Here is a 21494-nt window from a genome sequence, read left to right as displayed (position 1 = left end):
TACTCTGTTAGTCTGTTAAGATAGACGGAAGTCGCTTTATGCAGGCTTGTTTCCTTTGCGGACTGCCTGTAATTTCCGTTTTTTTTTTATTTAATTCAATTATGAAACTTAAAATGAATATATTTGGTGTCCAGCTCAATTTTGAAATTACTAGTTTTTAAAAACTTTTTGAGACTGAAACGTTTCGGTTTCTTAACGGTATAGTAAATTTTAGTATGTGTGAACATTTTATTTATGAGCTATTACCAAATGAACCTGAATCATCACAATATCTCTGTAATTATAATGTTGAGAAACTTAAAATTTGCTGAGAATATTTCCTTTACTTAGTAAATACAAGCTAAGAATGGATTTTATGAAATTCTGCCAGCGAGATGGTCAAGGTATTAATTAAGTTCACAAATCGGTCGGGAGGCTGTTAATATATGTAAATACCTGATAGGCATTTATAACAGATAATTTTTTTCTCTAAATATTAACAATAAATATTAATATATTAACAATAATAAGATTTATTTCATGCGCTTAAGATTTAGACGAGCAAATTGTAATGGCAGACGCGGCTGTGACGTAAGAGCGCATAACAGATGGACTGAAATTAGTCTAATAAAACATGTTCCTACTGGCGGTGGTGACGATTAATCCTTGACCACAGCCCCTGGGAAGTACTATCCCGTTGATATGTGTATACGGATACATAACTAGCTCGACTACATACTATACAAGTTTCTAGACATAGTTTCTACCGTGGTGTTAGGGCAAAAAGCGTTATAAAGATTTGAATGAGTAAAGCTATTTTTAATAAATTCAAATTATTAGACGCTGACCATAAAATTTTCATCTAAACAAATTCTTACGTTCCAATAATTAGTTCAAAAACTATAGATAATATTTTTTATTTTTATAGGTTACAAATTTAATCGTCTAAATAATTTAGACGAACAGAGGCAACTCACATATCCCAACGGGTTGTTAAGGTTGAAGTGAAAGTCTTCAGGGAACATAAATAAGGTTCACGAGCGGACACCACAAGCATAGCGTAGCATGTCTACCTACGAGGTAGACATATAACCTTATTAAGCTCGCTGAAAGATACCTGATGCCGGCCACTTCCAACGGGTCTCGTTGGAAAAACTGAGGAGAATAATTATGTCTATAGAACATCTTACAGCTGAAATATTGATGATGACATTATATTTAAACATCACCAAATTATACATAACACAGTTACATTTATTTGCAGAAGCGAAAGCGATATAAAATATCGAGAATTTATTCCGTGTGAAAAAAGAAAACAGAAATCGAGTCACATGCTCAGAAAGGGCGGCATACATTCAATGAAATATGAATTTATCATAATCGAGGAAACATGTGGATTTTATTATAGCATTAAGGGCTACGGATATGATTTGCAATTTTCCATTTATTTTATTGCATTAATTTCTTTTTCATTGCATTTCTTTTTAATTATAGATATCTTGATGAAGCAATTGCTTGTAAATTCCATATGAATAGTAACTCCTTTGTTAATACCAAGCGTACGTAACAATTAGAATAATTATTTCATTATGTATTTTTAATTATATAGTACAATTTTTTTTTTTCGGTTGACATAAAATAAACTTTATCTACTGTATTATATATATAAAACAAATGTAATAATTAAAAAAAATTAAATCGGAAAGGAAAGATCTAAAATTGCACCTTATACAGTATATACATATATGTTACGTACGTATGCACCTGATATTGGAATGCTTTACAGCAGTGCTCCGCAACCTTTTCTCTTCTACGTCACACTAAAATCTTTCCTAGCATTTCGCGACACACCAAAAGCTAAAATCTAGAGACGGGCAACCGTGACGTGCCATTGTGTCTTATATACAAAATATATACAATGAAAAATTGTAAAATTTCAATTTATTTTAACATTTAAATTTCAATTTTTTTTTTCGGTACACCAGTGTGTCACGACACACCGGTTGCGGAGCACTGGTTTACAGTATACAATATTTTTTATTAGATTATGTTCAAGTACTATGATTGATTTTGCTTACAAAAACATAGCTTGGTGACACCTTAAAATTAGTGAATCCTTTGTTGGGAGCTATATGTTTCAACAACTTCTATTAATTTTAAAGCTATAGATTTTCTACACGATCGTTTAGAAGTGGCTTGCATCAAACGTCTTACGACGACTTTAACAGACAGCTGTTCAACTTACGGATGGAAGTCGCACATTGCGCTAGCTCGTGCACATTCTCTACCCCAGTGCTTTGTCTAAAAATAACTATATTATATGTAAATAAAAATCTACTTTTATTGTATCTTGAATACGCAAAATATTAATAAATATATAATGTTTTTTTTCTGAAACAACGAATAAGTGAAAGGATTAAGATGTAATAATAATACTGCAGGGTAGAGGACTGAGACTTGCAATCGTAGGTCATGGATTCGATTCCCAGGATACAATCTTTTACAATTCACACTTGGTTCATTAAATACACAGGATTGCCTCTGCTCACAAACAAGTTTCTAGAGTATGCATCAGCATATGTATCAGCATCCTTTCATACCGTAGTACTACATTTCGATCGTCAACTCGCCTAGCAATTGTCTCAATTTTGGGATATCCCTCCATAAATATGTGTGGAGGAAGTCTTGCAGTGGGTTTCTATGGACTGATAACACACTATAGTCTATGTTGTCAGCCTATAAAATCTCCGAATGATTCTCTGAAATCATGCTGGTGTTAGTACATCAACATGGTTTCAGAAAATCATTTTATATTCAACTCACAGTGCAACAATGTTTTGAGAGATGTAAACACTCAAGCGGCTAAAGCAACTGTCTTCATTATAAGCACCTACTCACCATTTATTTACGTCCACTATGTAATATGTACTTGCAAATATTTATCTGCCCGCGTACCATTATACCAAACTGTGATTCTTCCATAGATATGTTTATGTGAAGTCTATGCCTTACAGTCAGGAACGGTTTATTGGTTGAAAATAATAAGAAAAGAATAAGAAAAGTGTAGTAATGTATTAAGAAAGCACAACCCAAATAAAACTATGATAAAAAAATAGAATATGTAAATAATAAAATAAAGAATAAAAAAAAAGTACCTAGCCACTTAAGAGTAATAAGATGATGGAAGGAAGGTGATGAAAGCAAGAAGGAATGAAAGAACAAAATGAAAGATATTGTGATGGAAATAAGGTAAGAATAAAATAAATTGAGAGGTATGACAGTGAGTGAAGAATAAAGATGAAAAATCTTAAAAACTTATTTGTAAACAAAGACCCTGATTCCAACTAATTAGGGGTACGAGAGGCCTCTTAAAAAAAATCTTGAAAAACTACATTACACGACTATTGTAGTACCTGAGACACCCGCTATATGGATATTAGTGTCATTCACAAAAGCGTTTCATGCAAACGCTCTAAGCACTGTATAATTAAATCCCTTTGTAAACCTTGTCGTGCGCTGTCATCAGAATAGAACTGTCTATTACTATTATTAGTTCAAATATACAGTAGTAATTTCGGCAATTAAAAATATGATTTTATCATTTGAACCAAATCGCAACATTGTTTTACTTAGCTGCAAATATGTTTCAATGAATTCACGTGTAAAGTTTATTTTTAAATACATAACTTACTTTTCATATTCCATTTGGTTAAGATAGGAACAAGAATTATTAGGGGGACCAGGAAGTAATGTCGTTTTTGTTGATGTATTTTACAGAAAAACCAATTGATTTTTACTGAATTGAAAATTTGTATACTATATGTATATAATAGTTGATAACGAAGATGAATATATATATATATATATTCAAATATAATATAAAAATATGTAAATACTTAATTTAATTTAATAAATAATATGTAATACATGTGTATGTTTATAAGTAAATATGTGATGTTGAAATGTGTATAGTGTCCAATATTTTTATTAGATTATATTCAAACACGTCTATTTTTGGTTTTGATTAGCATATTGTACAGTATTTGACAGTTTGTGTACTCTTCAGAAAAATACAGTGAAGTGTTTTTGAAATATTTACGCAGTTTACCCACTTCCACTCTACATAAGAACTCGTACATTGCAAATGTAAAATAAAAAGGAAATTTGGGCATAATTACTTCGGAAACACGGCATTTTCACTGTTTTAAATATGCAGGCTTAAAAGGCACAATAATTATCAATGTATTGATAATCTCCTTATTTATAATTAATGAATAATCATGAAAGTGTCATTTGTAAAAGGATATCTGTGTGATCTGTGCTGTTGGAGCGTTTTTAATTAATTTATCAATTAATTTATGTTTTACTTAATTAACAGAGTTATTAACTTGTCCATTATATAGCAGAATAGAAGTTCAAAATGATTTATATGAAGAAGCATAAATTCTATTGTAAGAATCCTTATAAAATACTTAAAAAGTTTATTGTCAGTATAAGCATGAAATAAAAAAAAACACAAATAGCGTAGTGGAGGTCTTAGTAGACCTTATTTAATCCTGATAAAAATGAAACTATATGTAAAGTGAACATCATTAGTATTCCATACGGAACGCTTCTATTGATAGATATACATGTCTCCTTAAATCGATTTCGGATCATTAGCCATGTAGCATATGAGCGGTTCGTTATACCGACGTTGGTCAGCACGTAACCTGTTACTCGAAGATTGTCGTCTGTCAACAAGCCGATTATTCTTTCTTCCATGATGACCATGTTTTTAGAGGCCTCTGGTACCGACTTTCATGTTTTCAGGATTAATTATTTTTTTTCATCCATTTCTTTTATCTCTCTCCACCTCTCTCTTTTTAAGGCAGAACAGATGGTGTTAAAAAATTGAGTAAAATATATATATTTGTCATTAATAAAATTCTTTCTTTACAATAAAAAAAATAACATCGCTTCACAGGCTTAAAGTAAACTAAGCGAAAGCGATAAACCTGTATCATTTGATCCCCTCGTATATCACGGGGACCAGACAAAAGCTGAGCACAAAGTCCTTCAGATTATACTCGAACAGTCGATAGAATATCACTTCATCGAACTCGAAAAAAATATGGAGGCCGTATTAAATCGGAGTGCGATTGAGGAGAATGATTTGTGTCTTCTTTACGGATTTATCGTTAAATTATATTACCAAATACGCTTAATAAATTTGTTTATAAACATGTAAACACGTAGTATTCAATTACCTTATCTTGAAGCGTACAAAAATAGGAAAAAAAAAACAAAAATTTTAATTTTAAAAAGAAGACATCTCGAAATACAACAGCTAGCTTCCGCAACAGACGAGTCAAAGCTCATTAGTCTCTTCCAATCCTATAATAAATAAAATAAATAAAAAAATATATTAAAATAATCGGTTACGATTTATTACATTAATATTTTAAAAAATATTACTAAAATATATTTTCTATTTCGGACACCGGAAGACTAGTAATAATGTGCTATAATCATTTCAATGCTTTGTTGTACACGAAATTGTATGTTTGTTTGATGGAAGTCAAATATTTGACAGAATGGGTAATGTTTTATTTTCAACGTGTATTTGATTAGTAAAGTGTTTTTTTTTTTAATAATAATAAATTTTATTTCACACTCAATAAATTCATAGAATATAAATAAGTTAATAACAATGTTTATTAAAGGCCATGTTAGTAACAGGCTATACGATTTAAAAAGTTATTTTTTTATTCACTTCCGCGCATAATTATACAAAAGAAGCGAACCATATAGACCTGCAGTAATCTTTAGAACTCAATTGGGATTAGCTCTGCATAGCGTCGAAGCAACCTTTTGGCACTACAATACAAAGCTCTAGCTCGTTTTAGCTTAAATGAATGCAAAACAATTATTATATTGGATAAGTAGAGCATTGACAGTTTGCTGGGTGTAATTGCTCCACAAGTAGCACTTGTAAAAGACTTGACATAAGGTTTCGAATTGTGTTTTCTTGACAACCTTACTTCAGACTACCAATACCTTTCACTCTCTTTCAAATTCCGCTTGATCTTAAAGATCACTGACAACGTAATGTCAAAGATATTTATATACTAACACATGTTTATGTACACTACTAATCTTTCCAAATATTTATTTAATTTTATCGTCTTCTATTAAACTTTCTTCGTGATCCATCTTCATGCAATTAAATAATTTTTAACCCTTAATAACCAAGAGTTTCAATTTTGATACCAATCTTTTAAACCGAATGTTCACATTACTATTATTTTTTTTATAGGTTGGCTGTACGTATTTTACTGTTGTATAATATTCTTTATAACGAAATTTAAAAAAAAAATCTATTTTTCCCTTCATCTAGACCCTCAAGCAAACACAGTAATATTAAAAAAAATCACTTTCGTAAATCAGGCTACTAAGGGTTAAAAAAGCAGAATTGATAAAGCTGAACTCATGTCTAGCGCCTAGAAAAACATTAAGCTTTTCATTTTTTCCAATTATTATATAATAAAGATATTTCGTTGTGTGAAGGAAGTATAATCAATCATACGTCACGTCACATTCCGCAAAAATAATTATATGTGAATGTTGTTGTCATCTTTGGACGGTTCTAATCTCAAAATATTAAATAACTGAAAACACCAACACCTGTGTCAGATAAAATATGAAATAACAATGTCGAACTTTGTCATAATTTAACAGAAAGCAACCAATCTTAACCGTCCCGTATTTAATTACATTCCCCAAAAACTTTTACAATAACATCCTTTATTTCTTTGGAAGCCAGCCAAGTTGATAAACATTAAATTTGTAAGTATTATTTGTAATTAAAACAAATTTCGATTTCCCTTTAACCAATTTCAACGTCTACAAATCATTACGGAATGCCAAAACAACAAATTGAGAAATATTATATTTATTGATCATTTCTAACTTGAAAATACTGGAACAAAACAATAATGATTATTCATTAATAATTATCTCTCACGGTTGAATAATATATATACTATAATGCATTTTTACAGTATGCTCAACCTAGATAGATCATCTAGAACATTCGTTGTATTCAGGCCGAGGTGGACTGATGATCCGCCGAGTGTGACGAGTCTTCGTTTCCGCACGACGTGTAGAAAATTGTTACATGGACATTTGTTCTTTGTGCAATAGCGACTGAGTTTGCGTACGCTTCTAATACGAATAATAGCACTGCTCGTAGGCTTTTAAAAAATAAAAACTTTGCTTGAAAAATGATATTTTTAGGCTAAGAGGTGCAGAGCAATGATCGTTTTAACGGTCGTTAAAAGAGTACGCAACGTATCTTCCAGCGCTTGGTCGTCAATCCGGCCGGGCCCGTGTACTGTCAACTTTCCTTATTTTAACTGCCACGCTTCACTGTCTTATTATGTCTATTATAAAACTTCTATTTCAATAAATAGTATATTTTTTCTTCACTTTAATTCAACCACTAAGTTTTCTTTAAATATTTTCTAATCTTTTAACGAAACATCTAAATCGATTTTATTCCTAAAGTTATGTACGTCGCTATTTTTCTAATAATTAATTAATATGTAATATTTATTGGATTTATCTCATAGTAACGTTCACTGTCCCATAACAATGAAATAGTAACAAGAATTTTCAAACAAACATTTTATAAGTATCCGTAAGCCAGAAACTAAGTTAACATGCCTGAAAGCATTTTAAGTCATTCTTGGATTCAATGAAGAAGTTCTAATGGTAAGTTATTACAATAAGAATTATTGTATTTTTATTTAATAATAACGTTTGTTTTCGATAATGATAATAGCATTTTAATACATATAATTATTAATTATAATTTTAAACATGTTTTATTTTTAAATACAAAATAAAAAAAGGTATCAGAAATAATGATGCCTTAGTAATAAGTTAAGAATGTCACCTTCTCTTCAGTTATTTTTAAGCTGTAAAAATGTAGTGAAAATTTTTTCATAACATTCTGTATATAATAAAAAGGTATGAAAGAAGTTAAGCACGCGAAATTTAAGTCTTGACACTAGCGAAGAAGTATTTAATCTCGCACAGAATTTCCTAGAATATGAAATGATAAGAAGCATTGACACTAAAAGTACGGGACGAAATTGCATCATAGCGAACATTGCTCTTAGAGTATACAGCGACACGTCAAGCATTTTTATGCATTTACTTATTTAAACTTTTTATATAACAGTTCTTTTTAAAATCTTATAACGCGGTGAATCCTCAACTTTTGAAAAACAAAATATTTGCAAAAAAATATAATTATTTTACTCAATAGTTTCCACCCGCTACGATAAAAATTATGATTATGACCACTATTTCAATATTATGTTGACGTTAAATTTATATAAGCATTAAAATTGCGCATAAATATGAAAGATAATACCGTTCCTTATCCTGCTCCATTGTTTAACAGTTATAATAAACTTTGAATTTAAAATCCGAATTCTGCTACTAGACATGCTACCTAATTTCCCTGTAATATTACTTACACAATAATAAACAGGATTCATAAGTTTTTCTACAATACAACAATGTAATCTTAAAAGGTTACTCTGACATCTGTCATTATAGTCAATGACAAATGACATCTGACATCTGTCAAATGTTTAATGACATCGGGTATACACAGTGTTTATGTCACTTTCCTGAATGTCATCTTATATTCTTTTTGATTTTATTTTATTATTACCACTCTGAGCTCTATTTGTAGTTCTATACATTAACTGACCTGTTCAAGAATAAAACATTTAAAAAAAAAAATTACTAGAGTTAACACATTAGAGGTATTAAAAATTTTCAAAACTTCGATTTAATGTTGTCTGAGTGTCCACACTGTATAAAAATGTGTGGGCCACCACACATATGTCATCTGTATATATTATTACTAGGCAACGACATAAAACGTCAATGCGAGATAATAAACGACATAATAAGTATTTCGAATTAATTAACTGAGTACTCCACAAACGAGAATGGTACCTTAACATAATAAAATCGTATTAATACAAATTTTTTAAAACATCAAGTATACAGTATAGTATCGCGAAGTACAAAAACTCAACCGACATCATTCGAAATCTTTCCAATTACCCCGGTAACAGAACCGCTTTACAGCTAATCCTATTATATAAAACACCTTCAACAAACGTGGGATAACGGGCCGGAAAATCAATGGATCGAAAAACTCGAGTGTTACTTGAAAAAATATAACTGAATTGTATACATTTTATTCGTATGTTTTTATTTCCAGTTCAGAGTAACCGATTTTTATGTGATAATACAATTTGGAAATAAACTCCTTTACTAAATTGTTAGTAAAACAATTATATATAAATTTATTCTCCAGGAGAGTATTTTTAAAACAACCTGTGTAATATACAACGCGTTTAAAACAATTCGTGTATAAAGCCTTTGTTTCGGTAACGTGGAGGCTGTGTAAACATTGACCGCGCCGGCGACGTTGCAATCTCTTGATTAACTTGCACAGATTTTAATCAGGCGTCGCTGTTGCTAATGACAGCAGACGCTCTATTATTCTGATCTCTATCGTCACTCTCGACGAATGAAAAATGGCCGTCGTGATTACTGAATTGTTTAGCTTACTTTCAACTTAAATCGAATTTATCTACTTCAAGACGATGTTAACATTTTTTAAAGGACATGATCACACGTAATATGTTATATATTACTACAATCACTATAAATCCGTAATTCAAGACGTCGACAAAGCTCACACAAAATAAAAAAACCACCGAAGCTATTCCTACGATATGGTACACAGGGTGATTTCTTATAGATATAAATGCTTTTAAAGTGGTGAATGTATAGCCTATTTGCTATCAATTATGACCATATCCAAAAATCGATTGTGTCAGAAATAATAAATGACGCTATAGTAATAAATTAAGAAGAAAATTTCGATTTTTACTTCAATCCTGCTGATTTTTACTTGATTGAAGTAATTAGCCTATTGCATTAAAACAGAGTTCCCCAAACTTTTTTGTGTCGTAGACCCCTTTCCATGTTTTACCGTGTTGGGTAGACCCCGTACTTACCTGATATTGATTTCCTGTAAATTTCTAACTGTAGTGATGTTTAGTGTTAAAAACTTAAAGTAAAACCACATGTTAATTTATACATTTATTAATTGAATTTAAATTAAAACTACTCAAAACAAAATTTTGTATCTGTTATGTAAAATATACGTAACATATTAATAATTTTTAACTTCATAGGTACTTTTATAAATAATGTAAATGTTTTGATATTATAAGATAGTATGATGTAAGTAAATAGGTATTATTAGTGTATGTGTTGAGCTCCACTATCGTGGACCCCCATTTTCATTTCATGGACCCCCAATTTTTTTTCGCTAACGTAGACCCCTTGCAGGTTGTCATAGACCCCTAGGGATCGATATAGACCACTTTGGGAATCACTGCATTAAAATAATGTTTCAGAATGATTACTGTACAGGATTGGAAATAGGCGTAAATCTTTTAAAGCTTTTTGCTAAAAAATGAGCTATGCGTTCACCCCTCTATAGCTTTTACTCTACAACCATCCACCCTGTATAAATATGAATACTTCATATCGGTCTGACCGTTAGGACGATAGTCAAATGAAGTAAGCCAAGAAAATTGAAGTATATATACATTTCTCTCGGACCTTTTCAAGTGAATATGAACCTTATAGTCAATACCAACACTTGCCCTTTTATTAGCGTCGGCGTTATTCGCTTCTGTAAACATTATACCTATCTAACCCTATTCATAAAAATATTTACGTCGAAGGATGAGAAACGCAATCGTAGATAAAGATTTTGTGTAATAAACTGTAAAAGTAATAAGCCTACCTGTTTTCATTTTTAAAAATATTGCTTGTTATTGATTATCTAGTGTGAACGAGGCATCGGTTTAGTAATTAAACTTTTTTTTATTTATTTATTTTTTTCAATTATTTAATCTATGACGGGGGATTGCTTACGAAGTATTTTTTTCAATATTTATTACACTTTTTCATCTTTCTTCTTCCGTCATCTACACAAGCTCAAATTCTGTCTTTTTTTCCCAACATCTTTCACTCTATAACTTTTATTCACATTCTGTTCACACGTCGCCTTCCAACGACACCACATTTCTCACAATATTACATTTCAATTTTTTTTTTTTAGGTGTTATTTTAGGTGGTGCTTTAGGTGTTATTCTTTCGTTAGGTAGGCATCAAGAACGACGGCTTGGTATCACATACAGTAACCACTTTTGTTCTTCATAAGAAAAATGTCATAAAGACTCAATATGATGTAAACTCGAATCAGATTGAACTCCGATGGGATCCTTCAACTTAAAACTAAAGCTTCCAATCGCGCCCGATCTAAGAAGCGTCCACAATAAACTCAGTTATTTTATAAATACGTTTACATCTTTAATACAGTAGTAGAGCAATTCAATGATAAATTTATATTTTTATTATTTTTATTATATATTTAATTATCACTTAATTGTTCACACCGTAATCGTTTTTATTGTACATTACATGTTTTGGAATAACAACGTCTTAAATTTATAAGATCATTTAGAGACATTACCTATACATGGGAGTATATTTTAAGAATAATAATAAACGTTCACGATTGCTTACAAAAGAGTTACTAATTTCACAAAGCTATCTTTTGCTCAACTTTATTTCCAGAGCTAATCTTATGTATATCGCAGTTTTACTAATATTTATTAATACTTTTACTCACATGATCTAATCCTTACGGGACTAAAATTTCAATGAAAATTTAAAGCAATAGAGAAACATTATTTGCCATATCATAAAACTTACAAATTCTCCCACAGCTAAGAGTAAAGGCGGAAACAAGACGAAGTTGAACAAAGATAAATAAGCACAAAGAAAAGTGATCTCCAACAGTAATATGGGATGCAATTTAGAGCAGCCGCATCTCGAGGGTCCTGCGTGACACGGAACTGAAGTTTTATTGTGATCGTTTGAAGTATGTCCTGATTCTATGTAAAACAAGCCATTTAGTATTATAGTCAAATATTGATGCTTAGATATGTATGATATATAAACATGTTGTTAATTTATTCATTATACATCTGTCTCCCTCCCTCTCTCTCTCTCTCCTGAGCAATAATTATCCCATCTAATTATGGGGTCTGCTTTCTTTATCTTCTTTCTCCACCTCGCACGATTGGACACGTCGTTCAGAAACTTTTCAGGCAGTCATATCTTTCGCTATGGTATCTGCTCATCTTGTTTTCGGTCTTCCTCTTCTTCTGGACCCAGAAATGTTTAGATCCATAGCGACATGTCCGATCTATTCAGGTGATATCCTCTTTACGCGTCCGTACCATCTAAGTCGACTCTCTTGTAGCTTATCGGCGATGTCTCGTACCTCGAAGCTACCGCGAAGGTACTCGTTGCGTATTTTATCGAGCCTCGTTAGCCCATGTTTTACTCCAATAATTATTATTTTTCATTACACATCTGTATGTATATTATTACCATCGTCATGTCAGCCGATAAACTCCTGCTGGAAGGTGTAAGCTTCTTCCAAAGATCGCCACAATGGCCGGTCTTGCGCTGCCGGCAGTGATTTCATGTCTGTACCTGAACTATGTCATGGGTTCTCCAGGAAAGCGTACGACGCTGTATGCCTATATTATTAAAGATTTTAAAAGACTGGTTGCTACCAATTCCACTTTCTCAACTCAATAGGCCGGGGCTCAAAATATACAAATACTTATTTAGGAGGTCGGCACTAAAACCGCTTCCTTTGAAATAACACAAGATCTTATTTAAAACTTTCAAGACATTTAATTATTTGTCTAAGGTGTACCAACATTTTAGATTAATGATAGTTTTAAATTATCATATGATATGAATTATCATATGATATGAAGAATGCCAGAAGAGCACACAAGAAATTAAATGAATTTGTTTTTTATAAACACTTAATAACCAAAAATATCCTGTATACAGTATGAAGAGTATTTCTTAAGTCGAAGTATCAATTAAAAACTTCTTTTACATTATAAAAAAATCAACTAATTTAAGCTTGAAAAACTTGTATTTAAACGAGAAAGAAATTAGACGAGTGAATTAAATGTTATTAATTTTATGGAACTTAGAGAAAGGTACAATAAGCTTATCCTTCTTTGTCTTTTTCATTTTATCCGATAGCCTACTGGACGGCGTAGCCATTACCCAAAAATCGCCACGGTGACCGATCTTGTGCTGCCCATATTCAGTGAGTTCCCGCAAAATAAGAATATCGTCGGTCCACCTGGTAGTTGGAAGCCAATAACTTCACCGGTGTAAGCTCAGGGAGGACCCCTCGTGCTTCTGTGAACCGAGTGTGAACCAAACCGTGAACCATCTGGTTGCTGACTGTCCCGCATTCAGGAGGGCCCGAATCGAGACCGAATGCCGGTTAGTCGTTAAAATATGCGGGCTGGCGGGCGGTGCATTTGTTGCACGACTACCACTGCATGTGCGGAAGTGGCTAAATATTGGTCCTTTTCTTACTTAGACAACAAATGAGCTGTACATCCACTCTTTTGAGGCTTTTACACTTATAACCAATCACCTTGTATTTATCACTATTATAGTATGTTGTGTATTGAATTTGTGTCTTCATAATTTTAATTTCAGATGAGTCTCATCTCTGAGTTTTTAGATATGATATTACAATTGCAAGAATAGTGTCTTCTTTTTATCTTATAGTCGCCCAAAGGGCCCCCTCATCAATCTCTATGGTGGCTAGCGAACGTAGTGTCGTACGCGAAAGATGCTGCCGCCCATCTCCTAGAAACCTGTTTGTGGGTAGTGGAAATACTATAAAATTAAAATACAAAGTGTGAATTATATAAGATTGTATTACGGGAATCGAACCCGCGACCTTCTACTACTGCTTTATAGAATAACTATGATATTACTCTTCAAAAACATATGACAGTATATATAAAAAGCAAAATAGAAAACCTCGTTTTTACTTGAGCACAAACATTGCTTCGATAAATTTTAAACACACGATACGGTTAAGCACTCAAACAATCAACAATATACTTTTTAATACCCCTATGACGGTTTGTTTCCACAGAGTTCGCATTTACGAGACCAGCGCCGGGTTTAATAAAGCTGGAAACGTTTCTGCGATGTTTATGTCGCGCAAGCTTGGATTAGAGGCTTTTGAGCAACTTTGGCGAGCTCGGCGGGCTTTTATCACTTAGAATCAGTACATTGACTTGAAATGTGATATCGAACTGGTATTGTGTCTCTGTTAAAGTTCCGTATTGTCTGCGTACATTAGGAACTGTGGTCATGTATATATCGGAACGCTATTACTTCGAAAGTCACCGATAGATGGCGCTTCTAGTCGATTGCCTCGCCTTATCATTAGGCACGGATAGTCGAGATATTTGTATTAACAAATACATCGCTCGGTTCTCTCGGACGTTAATGTATTTAAAAAATATTTTCAAATATTTTTATATAGACTTCTCGCCTTCTATTATTAAAAATGGTCTAAATTAAGCGCTTTCAGTGCTCTGTTTCTTCAAACCGGTTACAACTTTACTTATTTGTATACTATTTATTTAGAAAAACTTGTGATTATCTGTAATTAGAGATGCAATGAAGTATTATGATGTAACTACACATTATTTATTCATGTTAACTTGTGTGTATTTTATATTATATTCTCTGTTGATGATACAAAATAAATAAAAATAATGAATAGCACGATACCATGTATTTTATATATTTTCTTCAACTGAAACTATAAGCAAAAATTGGGAGACGTTTGAAACGTAAAGAATATAATAATCAAAGGAGGTCTATACATAAATGAAACAGGACGAAAAAAATTTTGAGAATCACCGATATGAATAATAAATATTACCATAGTCAGATACGAGTAAAGTATAATTAGTGCATTACAACATCTATTGCGTAATCCGCGCAAACTCGATTCATTACCCCAGACATTAACGTCACGTAAACGTATACCGTCGTGTGCATAGCCTTAATCAAATTCCGAGCATTAGGCAAACGTAATTATAGTCGTAATATACTGTTATGATTGAATACTTACTAGATAAATCAACTGCGCTGCCAGTCCATTGAGCTTTGATTCCAGCAAGACCCTGAGAATAACATAGCATAAAAATCTAACTACACGCTTCATTAGGCTTGGCAGGTTACGTATTGTTCAATTTAACTTCTAACACAGACATTGCTTAATTCCAAATTTAAAAAAAAAACTTCATGAATTGGTTGTGAATACTTTTGAAATCAAAACAACCGACTTAAAACATTAAATGTTTTAAACTTTATAATGGCATAGCCTAGTAAATTGAAATGGCAGTGGAAAAACCAGATAGAGCACATAAACGCTGAGACTATAGGATTCTAGACTGCCAAATTAAGAAAGGCCTGCGTTTAGTATAGACGTCTTGCAGCTGAAATAATTATAATATGATGGCATCGATTGTTCTCAACTTCTGACACATTTTTGTTACAAGACATTTTAGGTAATAAAGTTTTTCTTTAACCAAATCGAAGGAATTTTCTCGAACTTAATTAACATGTTCCTCGATATTCTATAATGTTTAACCTGTGCAGTTGTACTGTCAACATTTTTGATGATTCTACGACTATCGCCTCAGGAATATATGTAGCTTTTTTAATTGAAAGCGAAGTCGACTATTCTAAATTATTATATTTTACATAAGGTTTTCCATTCAGATTTTAAAATTGAATTTAACAGCTGTTTAAAGCATAACACAGATTAAAAAAACTTGTTATAATCTGCGTTAATAGCTAACTCTGTGAATAGTGTACACACGGTCTTAAATGTCTTAACAAAAACAATATTTACATAGCGGTAAGTTCCTCGGCTCGTGCTTCACGGCTGTTTACTCTCACCACACGTTCCCATAAAATCAACATTGAGTTATTCTGTATGCGAAGCGAATTTACGCACATGTTACGGCACGTGATGCTCCAGATACTGACGCTTAGTTGACATAATTATTGCATATAATGAGAATTAGCTTGTGTTGTCTGCTGCAAAAAAGAAGTGTAATACAGCATCGATATCTGCACTAAATAAATATTCGTAAATGTTTAAGTTTTAATCTGGACACAAATATATGTTTATATGTATTTTAGCCTTGATCTGTGCACCAAATAAACATATATGTATATTTTACATTTAATCTCTGTAGAAAATAAATATGCATTATAATTTAAGATTTTTTCTTTTTACGGTCACGAAAACCATAAGAAAAACACATTCTTTTACGTCTAAGTCTCGATCTATGATTGACCAATATCAATCGATCAACTGACCAAAATAATCTATCTATGAATGATCAATATTTACGGATATGTGTTTCGAGGACTATCCCTGCACAAAATTTATATCAAGGTATGTTTTAGGTTCTATCTGTGCACAAAGTTATTATTCACGCGTAGCTTCAACATCTGTAAGAAAAAAATATTAGTTTGAATTTTTAATTCGATGTGCCCATGTTTGTTACGGCCTTGACCTCTTTAAGAAATATTGATGTGTGTGAGTTTAAAACTGTTCATAAAATCAATTTGTGTATTTAAATACTTCTTATTTATGTAATAAAATTCTGTGTAAATTTTGAAATAGATTCGTTTGCGAAATATTATATCGTGTTTTAAAAAAACTACCCATGAATAAAGTTTATAAATATGTTTGTTAAAGATTTGATCTGTGCACATAATATATATACGTATAAACATTTAAATCGATTGGTGCGTGCAATAAATGTATTTGTTTGCCATTATTCTGTAACATGTTCAGTCCTAGAAATATACTTTATGACATCAACCACTACCTGAAATAATTATTAGTTTCTATTTTCTACACGATTTGCACTGAATAAACATTCATTTATTTTACTAGTTCAATTTTCGTACAAAATAAACATATTTATTACAAAATTGATATATATACGAAATAAATATTGAGGTATATTTTAAAAATGAATCTAAATAACAACCTACTTATGCAACAAGTATACAATATACGTGGTGATTGGTCATAGATGTACAAAATGCTTTAGAGAGTTGAATGTATAACTCATTTGCTCCAATTTAACGTAAACACGGAGTACTACGAAATAGAATTGGTTACTGTTTATTAACTGTCCCTGCAAACTTTGTGCTGCAAAAATTTGGACTGTCATTTTCCAATACGAAAATAAATGAATGTAAATAATTTTATTTATAATATTCTCTTAATTAAAAGTGATCATTTCATACAGAGCGAATAGAGATAGATGTAAAAATTTTATTCTCTGACGAATGAATGTATTGAACATTAACATTATCTATAACCAATCAGCCTATATAAGTCGTACTGAAGAGGAACCAAGGTAATGTTTTACACTCGGTAGTCAGTACGATTTAAATACAAAGAAAATTTTTACATGCCGTACTACCTTGATTTTTACACAAAAGGTTCTTATAATGAATAAACAGGTAAGAAGCCAAGAATAATACGCAAACTCTTTCAACTTAATTATGTTAAATGGCACATTATTCTATTACAAAGGGTAATTTTAAAGTGAACCCATAAGCGATACGACAGGCTACTCCCTGAGTGGTAATTGTCTGAGAGCGAAACCCTGCGGTGAGATTTAATTAACTCTCCTAATTCAGGTACGTGTAACCTTACATTGTTTCGCGTTACCTTTAACTTCAATCCATTCGGAATGTCCTTTATTAAACCGGTACACATGGCTGTTTAATTAATTTATAATGTTTTTTGGTTGTTAAAAATGTTACTCCAAACAATGTTATGATTAATATTTCCTTGATATTAGTTGCATGTAAAAATTACTACAATTGACGGCCAGTACGACCGAAATTTTTTCGTATGGCAACCTCGAGCTGCTATACGCAACGTGAGTAGTCCACCATTCTGGTACTTGTCGGTTGTAGCCAGCGCTAGATGGGTCATCGTGGTGACCTTTGATAGAGGCCGATGTTATGCAGGTCTATTGTCTGACATTATATTCTTTTAACATATTAAAAAAAAATTGCGCATTTCAAACTCGCGCAGTTTAATTTTTTTAGATGATGAGCACAAATGTTTTGTTACGTAAAATTAAGTTTCACAAACTTCTTGTTACACCGTACTGCTGTAAACTATTATCTAACATCGCAATAACCACACTATTATAAACTATAATGTAATATTATCATGATAACAACCGAGTAACGTCCGCTCCCAAAGATTTTTTTTATAAAGGCTCCCGTTTTAGGCGTGTTGGGTGACAGGAACACTACAGTATAGGGTTAAATAATTTTTAGTTTTTACTTTTTTATTCATATTTTTCCTTTTATTCTTCACAACTTCTTTTTCCCTTTCCTTACACCCTTTGTAATTTCTTTCATTCATCACATTTTGATCTTCTTCCTCACATCACTTAATTTTCCTCATCTAAATTCTTTTTTATTTGGTTCTTAGTACAGCAGATTTTTTATTTTATTTTTTTTTATTTTGTAATATTACATCTATAGTTCACTTGATATTTTATAACATTTTGTGTTCCTGTGTTCGAGTAAAGACTCTTTATTTTAGCCCTTACTTTTATTTCTACCAATGATCTGCTGCACCATTTCTTTGCACAATTTTTGGAATGTAGGGCGGCATTTGTCGTCCGCCCATAAAGGAGGCGACACTATCTATTTTCTTACATATTTTCACCTCAAGATCAATATCCTAAAGCTTTCCATGGTGACCTGTGTGTGCTACTCGCATTGAATAATTTTCCACGACTCTATGTCGTCGGTCTCCCTAGTAAGGGGCCCGCCCAAGCCGTGTCTACTATCTTGTGAACCTTCTGGTCCACTGCCACTTTACACGAGCAATTCTTCGAGCTACCTGACCTTGGTTCTTCTTTAGATCTTCTAATTAAACATATGTAATTACAGGTAAAATTATTCTTATGAAGAGAGGTACTGATGTATTTTATGTATCTGAGTATTAGACAAAGAATATTAAATGTGACATATATCTTAACTACTTAAAATGCCTTTACATTGATAACTTGATTATCTGGGCTTTTTTGCATTAAGTTTTCTTGATCTATTTGTTAAAACTAGTGCAAGTATCAGTTGTATAATAACATATAAATGAATTAATAAAAAATAATACAAAGTTAAACAACATATTTACATCGTAAGAGTTTATTAAACAAAAATATATTATTTCACGACTCACCAACAAGTCTTGACTGAAAACACCCGTATATTTTGCAACAGTAAAAAATTAAACAACATTAAACTAGAAGCAGCTAGTTCACAAAAGAGAACAAATACGTCCTGGATATTATTTATGCGGCTCCCTCCCTCGGGTTACGTGTGTATCAAGCTAAAATGATCTCTACCTTTATATTAACAAACACTATTCTTCCTTGATAATTAGTAGTTATGATTTTCATAATTATCTTTTTACAGCAGATAAAGGAAAATATGTAACGAATCAAATTATCCATTGAAAAAAACAATAAGAAAACATTACTCAATATTGACGTAGACCTTAGTTTTCTGGCAGAAGAATCAAAGTAACCGACGTAGCTCAAAGAATTTCTAGTCAGAAGTAGCAGTAAGCGTGGCACATCGCGCATGAAACCGATAGCTGTTGGGGTTGAAAATTCTCGAGTAGCGGCCACAAACCAATAGACGCGACACGGGTAGGTCCCCTAGTATTTAAATATTTAATGGAATCAGGTATTACCTTGCGGAAGTCCGTTCTAAGTAAGAAAAGGGCCAATATTTAGCCACTTCCCCGCTGACAAATGCGCATGCGGCAAACAATGCGAACTACACAACTGCCACCGTCAAATCACTCAACACGTGTTTCACCCCTCCACGGGGCATCTTCAGAAGTTATGTTACACCGATTAGTGCCAAACACAGAGTCACTCTGTGACTGGATTGTATGCCGCATGCGCATTTGTCAGCAGGCGTGCGGGCGGTGCATTTTGTTGCACGACTACCACTGCAAGTGCGGAAGTGGCTAAATATTGGTCTCTTCCCCTAGTATTTAGACCGACAACACCTTCAAGGTTGCAGAAAGATGCGAGCAGAGCAAGACCGGCCGTCGTGGCGATTGGAGAAAACTGTGCCATGATAGTGGGTGTCTAGCTGCTAACATAATGATAACCATGAATCTTTAAATATAACGATATTTAGATAATAATATTTAAATTCAGGCTGTAACAATAGTTCAAATTTAAATAATATAAAGACATACATTACTACTTATTTTTCCTTACGTCTAATTTAATTTCGATTTATACGAGGGTGACTCGTCTTTTTTTGTTTTTGAAGCGATAAGCGCTGTTGTCAGGGTGGTGCTAGTAATTGCGCACGACGGAAGGCACACAAAGAAACGTAATTGCAGCGCTTAGCTCGCGTGCACCGCTTTTTGTAATTGACACTGATGGCAGGGTCGCGGTGTCAGTCCTGAAATTCTTTGAAAAAATAATGACGGAAAGAGAGAAAATATATTCTCGCCTTTGTCACTTCGCACGCATTGGTTTTTGCTTTACAAGTGGGTTTTGTAACTTCGAACTTAAACTCGTATACTTCTGTTTTATTTTGCTAATGGTTTTAATCAGAATAATTTTACTACAAACAAGTACTTTGTCAAATGTTGGTGTCAATATCAAAATTTGGTACCTGTTACAAAAATAAACCAAATGTAAATACGACAAAAAATGTATGATTTCATTAAAATAAATGAAAACAGAATAATGGAGTTGGTTAAGAATACTAACAATCGACATGATCTTTAGTAGGTTCTTAAACTGCAATATCTTCTTATTTTGAAGGTTTTATTTCTACTTATTTATTTTCATTACAAACCATGCAAAGAACACAATACTTCTATTCAGTTAAAGCTAAAAAATCTATTATTTTAGCTACGAAGTCAGCTAAATATATTTATAAGTAAAGAAACTAACAGCTAATAACACATGTATGTATAGAACAAATGTTGTGCCTATTCATTTGTGATATCTATAAAATTACGAAGCACCAGCAGCAATTACCACAATACATCATAATCACAGCACACACTTTTCCCACAACAATTTATACAAGAACTTGTTTGTTAAATTATGTTATGTTTAATTATGACATACAAAATCTAGAAACACTACCACAACTGTATATATAGAAAAATATTCATTGAAAATTAATAATATAAAAAAATTATCATTGCGAGAAATGTCGTGAAGAATTGGAGGTGATGCATGAATGTCTTGACAAGCCGTGAGAGTGATAGAAGATGTGAAGAATTAGAGAAGAGATAATAAAAGAAATTGTGATAAATGAGAGATAGAGAATACTAACAAAACAAATTATGAAAAATATTTTGAAAACAAAATTCCATGTCATAGAATAAGACAGGGGGTATG

This window comes from Battus philenor, unplaced genomic scaffold (genome assembly GCF_028537555.1).
Source record: "Battus philenor isolate CCGP_79_NKW_IND1 unplaced genomic scaffold, ilBatPhil1.0.hap1 SCAF_8, whole genome shotgun sequence".
Taxonomy (NCBI): domain Eukaryota; kingdom Metazoa; phylum Arthropoda; class Insecta; order Lepidoptera; family Papilionidae; genus Battus; species Battus philenor.
The sequence above is the reverse complement of the archived record's forward strand: the minus strand, read 5'-3'. Positions refer to the sequence as shown.